Source organism: Gossypium hirsutum, chromosome D11, assembly GCF_007990345.1.
Source record: "Gossypium hirsutum isolate 1008001.06 chromosome D11, Gossypium_hirsutum_v2.1, whole genome shotgun sequence".
In the NCBI taxonomy this organism is placed as follows: Eukaryota; Viridiplantae; Streptophyta; class Magnoliopsida; order Malvales; family Malvaceae; genus Gossypium; species Gossypium hirsutum.
The window spans coordinates 12,985,452-12,991,349 of record NC_053447.1 but is presented as its reverse complement, the minus strand read 5'-3'; the positions used below and the strand labels follow the sequence as shown (position 1 = coordinate 12,991,349).

Sequence of the window (5,898 nt, the reverse complement as noted above, 5' to 3'; positions counted from 1 at the left end):
GATTTAAAAAATTAAATGTAGTTATTAACATTATTAGATTTTTTCTATTAACTTTGTTAGTGTGACATCCAAACTAAAAAAATGTTACTCAATGGGTAGTTATGTAACAAAAAAAATTGACATTTGTATTTGACTTGGATTTAACATAGAACTTTAATCAATATTTCAATCAAAATATATTTAGACCAACTAATGCCATTAAACAAGTTGAAATACTAAATTATGTCAACATTTAAAGTATAGAGATTAATTTCAAATTTGAGCATAGTATAAGGACTAAAATTAAAAATTAATCATTGTTGTATAATTTCAAAAAAGTAAAAAGATTATGTATCTGGCCATCTATACATCAACATTTTATCATAATAAAGCATTTAAACTAAAAATGTCATTAGTAACAAATTATGTAAAAAAATTTCAAATTTCAACATAAGAATTAAAACTAAAATTTGACCATTATAAATGGTCTAAAAAAGATATGTATTTAAACACATGTATGTGAACACGAGATATGTAAAGGTGAGTATTAAATTATATAAAAAAATAAATTTAAAATTTGAGGAGTAAAATTGAAATTAGACCGTTTTGATAAAATGTAAAATGAGCTGTGGAGCTAGAAATATGAGAAAGGTTGCAATAACGGCAGCAGAGGTGGTGCAATGCTGCCACTGCTGGAAATATGAGAAAGCTTTGGTGTTGTTTTGTGCTGCATATTTTCAACTTTTGCCTCAAATTTTTAAAAAACAATTTAATATTAATTATTTGTTATAGAAGAAAAAGCCCACAAATTAAGAAAATAATATATTATTAGTAATAGTGAGGGAATATATAGAAAAAAAAATCAAAAGCCGCAGGCCACACGTGCAAATGCAAAGAGACCATCTCCACCAGTAGATATTGATAGGCACTGACCTCACCCCCCCCCCACCCACCATCATATCCGCCATTCCAATATTTGCTCTCAAACCCCAACACTCCTTTCACCAAAGGAAACATAAAACATATGGCCACCACGTCTTTTACTGCTCCTAAACTCTCTTCCCCAACTTCCCAAACCCTTTGCAGAAATCTTCCCTTTCTCTCCCTATCCCAAGACCCTTTCTTCTTTTCTTTCCACCTTTCTCCCCTCCTCTCGCTTCCACCTCCACCACCACCACCCCACCCCTCGGTTCCACCCCGCCGCCTCTTTGCCGTTCGTGCCGAATCCGAGAATGGCGCGAGCCGCTTCGCCACTACGATTTCGACCTCTTACTATAGGCGCCGGTAGTGGTGGTGTTCGTGCTTCCCGTTTCGCTGCCAATTTTGGTGCTTCTGTTGCTGTTTTGAGCTTCCGTTTTCGACTATTTCTTCGGAGACCACCGGCGGCGTTGGCGGGACGTAAGTCTCCAGATATAAATATATATATATTTTTTATTGAAATATGTATATCTGTAATTTATCAATCTGTGTGTAAAGATGTGTTTTTTTTTCAAGTTAGAATTTTTGTAGTTTATTGCACACTGAATTGTATAAACCGGGATTGCGTGTGTTTCTTCAATTTTGCCTTTTGGGTTCTGAGGCTTTTTCTTTTCCTTGTTTTTTTTACTCGAAGTTCTAAGTTATGGTTAACTTGCTTGACCAAAGCTTTTGCGAACCCAAAGGCTAAAGTGAATTCAACAAAGCCTACATAAATTTGATTTTCACCAGTATAGCAAGTACTGTTTTTTGTCTGTGTTTACTTCAAGTTGTAACAAAAACAATGCCGAGTGTGATTGCAGATGCGTTCTTAGAGGATGTGTACCAAAGAAACTAATGGTTTACGCATCAAAATATTCTCATGAATTTGATGAGAGTAATGGTTTTGGATGGAAATATGACACGGAACCAAAGCATGATTGGAGCACCCTGATGGCTAATAAAAATGCCGAGTTACAGCGTCTTACGGGTATTTACAAGAACATCTCACAAAGCGGTGTACATTAATCGAAGGCCGTGGAAAGGTAGATATCAATCCTCTCTCCACATAGTCTCCTTATGATATGTTTAAATGCGTTTGTGTTTTTAATGGTTGTTGACTGTGGAATCGATTTTGATGAAATATCATGCAGGTGTGGATCCACACACTGTTGATGTAGATGGAAAGCTTTACACTGCAAGCATATACTGATTTCAGTTGGTGACGTCCATTATTCCTGATATTCCAGAGTGAGTATGCAATAGATTCTGATGCGCCCTTGATTTGCCCTCAAAACCAGAGAAAGTTGCTATAGTAGGTGGGGGATATATAGCTTTGGAATTGCTGCATTTCAATGGACTGACAGTGAGTCATGTATTATACGTCAGAGAAAGTTTTACGAGGGTTCGATGAAGAGGTGAAGAATTCTGCAACTGATAATTGCTTTACTTATTATCTTTTATAGTAATTTGCATATACTTGTTTAGAATTATGTTATTTTGGTAAAAGAATGGCTTTGCTTATAGATCAGATTTTGTTGGAGAACAAATGCTCTACGGGAATCAATTCATACAAGGAGTCCACCTCAGCTGTTAAGTCAGTGATGGTCACTGTCCCTATGAAGACCAACAGGAACATTGAAGCTTTCACTATAATTTGCAATTCGAAGCCTAATCCTTCTATAAATTACTTCTTTTGGTAAATAAATTGTGAACAAAATGCCATCAAAAGGCTACCAACCAAACATATTAATTTACTTTATATCCACCACAAAAACAGCATATAAAAAAGAAAAAAGAAAGGAGAAACTTTAAGTTCTTATTGTAACGCCATCTTCAAATGTGATCAAACTTCCTCTTTTCTGATTCCCTTTCATGTGACTTAAGAACAGGACGCATTTTTTATGTAGGGATGTTGATTCTCTCCTTTGTAGTTGCAACTTCAGTTTTTTTATGTAAATTAAAATATGTAGGTGAAATTTGTATTGCTTTAACATTAACTCATACTACATTGCAGAACTTAGGGTTGGAGTCTGTAGGGTGAAAATTAACAAGAACGGAGCAATAGAGGTAATGCACTTCTCACCTCGGAGTTTATTTCTCTATTCTGGTACTATCTCGTTTAATTTGTATATGGTCATGCCTTATTGTTTCTTTAGGTTGATGAATACTCGCGTACTACAGTACCTTCCATTTGGGCTGTAGGGGATGTCACAGATAGAATAAATTTGACACCTGTTGCTTTGATGGAAGGAGCAGCATTAGCAAAAACACTGTTTCAAATGAACCAACGAAACCTGATTATAGGTAATCTACTCACTAGAGCTTCATTGATTGAACAAGTTTAAAGGATTAGTGAAATTGGAAAGGGCTTATGGCTCTTTTTTTGCCTCCAGTACATATTGGTTGAGGCAGTTTATCCACCTTCCTGCTGGAAAACAATTTCTAGTTCCAAATTACCATCTAGCTATTTCCACTGTACTCTTGATGGATGCTATGTGCCATATTATGGTTTAAAATATGTCTCCAAGTTTCATTATTTTCTTTTCAACGAACTTCTTCCAGGACTCTGTCTTCCTTATCTCACTTGTTGTTCATGCACATTCTAGGCTTCTTTTTCTATTTTTTGATGTTCTTTTCCAAAACTTTTAAATTCCACCCAATTATATGATAACTGTCTCCCCACTCCACATGTTCTATCCTCTTTTGTACTGCTGGTTTATTTGGTTACTTGTTGATGATTGGGGGGGGGGGTTGGATTGGGAATGCTTTAAAGGATTGAATATTGGTTTGAGAAATCTTCCAAAAATGTCACGAGAAATAAGAATGGAAATAAAAAATAGTATAACCTTAACTCCGTGCCATGTGGTATTCATTTATTGGTGCCTCGGAAATGCCCAGTAAAGATATAGTGAAGGAAGCCCATATTCCACATTTGCTTGTTGTCGAGTGACACTTATTAGTGATTAATATTTGATCCATGGATGTATAGTTGCAAGTAATATGGTGAGTCATATTCAAATAAAATAATGCATTTTGACTTACTGACCATCCTGCGGACAATTTATACAGTGTCTTCTTTGTCGTTGATTTGTTGTTTTGGTGATTTTGGGTACAAAGTGGATTTCATTTTGTATTCAATTGCTTTTTGACTTTTCTTCCATGCATTTTGGTATAGGGCTGTACCCTCGGCCGTCTTTTCCCAGCCACCTATTGGACAAGTTGGTCTTACTGAAGAACAGGTTAGGAACTGTTTGGCTTATATGCAACAGCTGAAAGTGATATTTGCTCAAATATTTTAGAATTTTACAGGCTAGAAAAGAATATGGTGATATCGATGTCTACACAGCAAACTTCAGGCCGTTGAAGGCCACTCTTTCAGGGCTTCCTGATCGGGTATTCATGAAACTTATAGTCTGTGCAAAGACAAACAAAGTTATTGGTTTGCACATGTGTGGAGAAGATTCAGCTGAAATTGCGCAGGTTCAAGCCTTTACCTAAGTTGGTGCTTTCCATCTCCAGGCTTGTGGTTTCTTTTTCTGATGTGTGCGGTTGTTTCCAGGGATTTGCAGTTGCTGTCAAAGCTGGCTTGACTAAAGCAGACTTTGATGCCACCGTGGGTATTCATCCAACATCAGCTGAGGAGTTTGTCACAATGGACTCCTACTAGGAAAATACGACAGAGCTCTGAGTCTCAGGTTTATCATAGTTTTTCAGTGTTATGCATTGATACTTGCAGTCTAATATGTTTAATTTTCTCTAATCTTATAACTGAAAATCACTGGAGTTAATAATGATTACTGGGTACTTGGCAATGCCTTTACAAGAGATTATTTTCAACATGGTTGCCTAATTTCCTTGCAGATACTGACCAAGTTAAAAATATCTGATAATTGATTGATTTCCACGCTGCTGTCTTCCCTATTTTGCTTTTGAGTTTATATTTTTCAATTCATTTTGATGCTTTCTACTAATATCTATTTTCATTAATGCTATGAGTAATGTTATTCCTAATTGTCATTACTCCTTTTAATGTCACTCAGGGAAACATGGGTCATGAGGCAAAAACTGCAGCAGGGGTTTAGCTAGAGTAATTGAATAGGTTGCGTTTTGTTGGAGTTCCTTTTAAGGTGCAAACAATTGATCTGCTGTAATTATGAATTGTGCAAAATGATTGATTGCTTTGAATTCTAGTTATTCCTCTCTAACTTGAGGCAAATATGAAAAGGACTAAGAATATACAACCGTAGATGATTACTGAGGTCTTTGCTGGATATGTTGACTCTTTCTTGGGGATTCATAGGAGAAATTGTTTTATAAGCTTCTTAGAGACAATGTTGTGATGCTAAATATTTTCTGCGTAAGAGCTTGACCATTTAAATTAGTTGGCAAACGTAAAATCAAGTTACTGTCCTGTTATTGCTTTTAAGCACAGTTCTTGCCCTATTCCCTCTCTGGGTTTTTACCTCTTAAGTCAACCCTTCATGTTGTTAAATCATCTTGAGCAATTTGGCTGATTGGGCTATGGTGGTTGTCTATTTTGTGTATATAGTTGGATCTTTGATTTTAGCTCGTGATGAATGATATTATCACATGGATCAAAGATGTCCTTTGGGTGAAACTGATGAACTGCAAGCTTCAAAATGTGACTTTTGATAGCAGTGATTTTGCTGTGAATTTGTTGTGTGACATAGTAATACTCTTTTGTTTTCTTTGATATTATTTAGATTCTTTATATGCAATTTGAGAACCATGTTGAACAACCCTCAATTATTTATATTTGTACATAGGTTGGATGGAGAACAATACTAATATACAAGAATGAAAGAGAGATTCTGTTTTGTTTCATGAAAGATGGCATTGGCATTTAAGCCCTCTCCCTTGTTTGACCTATGCTTTTTGCTAGATTTTAAAGTACGATAAACAGCATTTGATCTCTGATCTTGGTACTAATACAAAAGATAT

The 5,898-nt window shown here is 35.7% G+C and overlaps 1 pseudogene; it reads left to right on the top strand.

The window, feature by feature from the left end:
* The first annotated feature begins 1,003 nt into the window (after positions 1 to 1,003).
* Positions 1,004 to 5,018, top strand: LOC121223147 (glutathione reductase, chloroplastic-like; annotated as a pseudogene).
* The last annotated feature ends 880 nt before the right edge of the window (positions 5,019 to 5,898 follow it).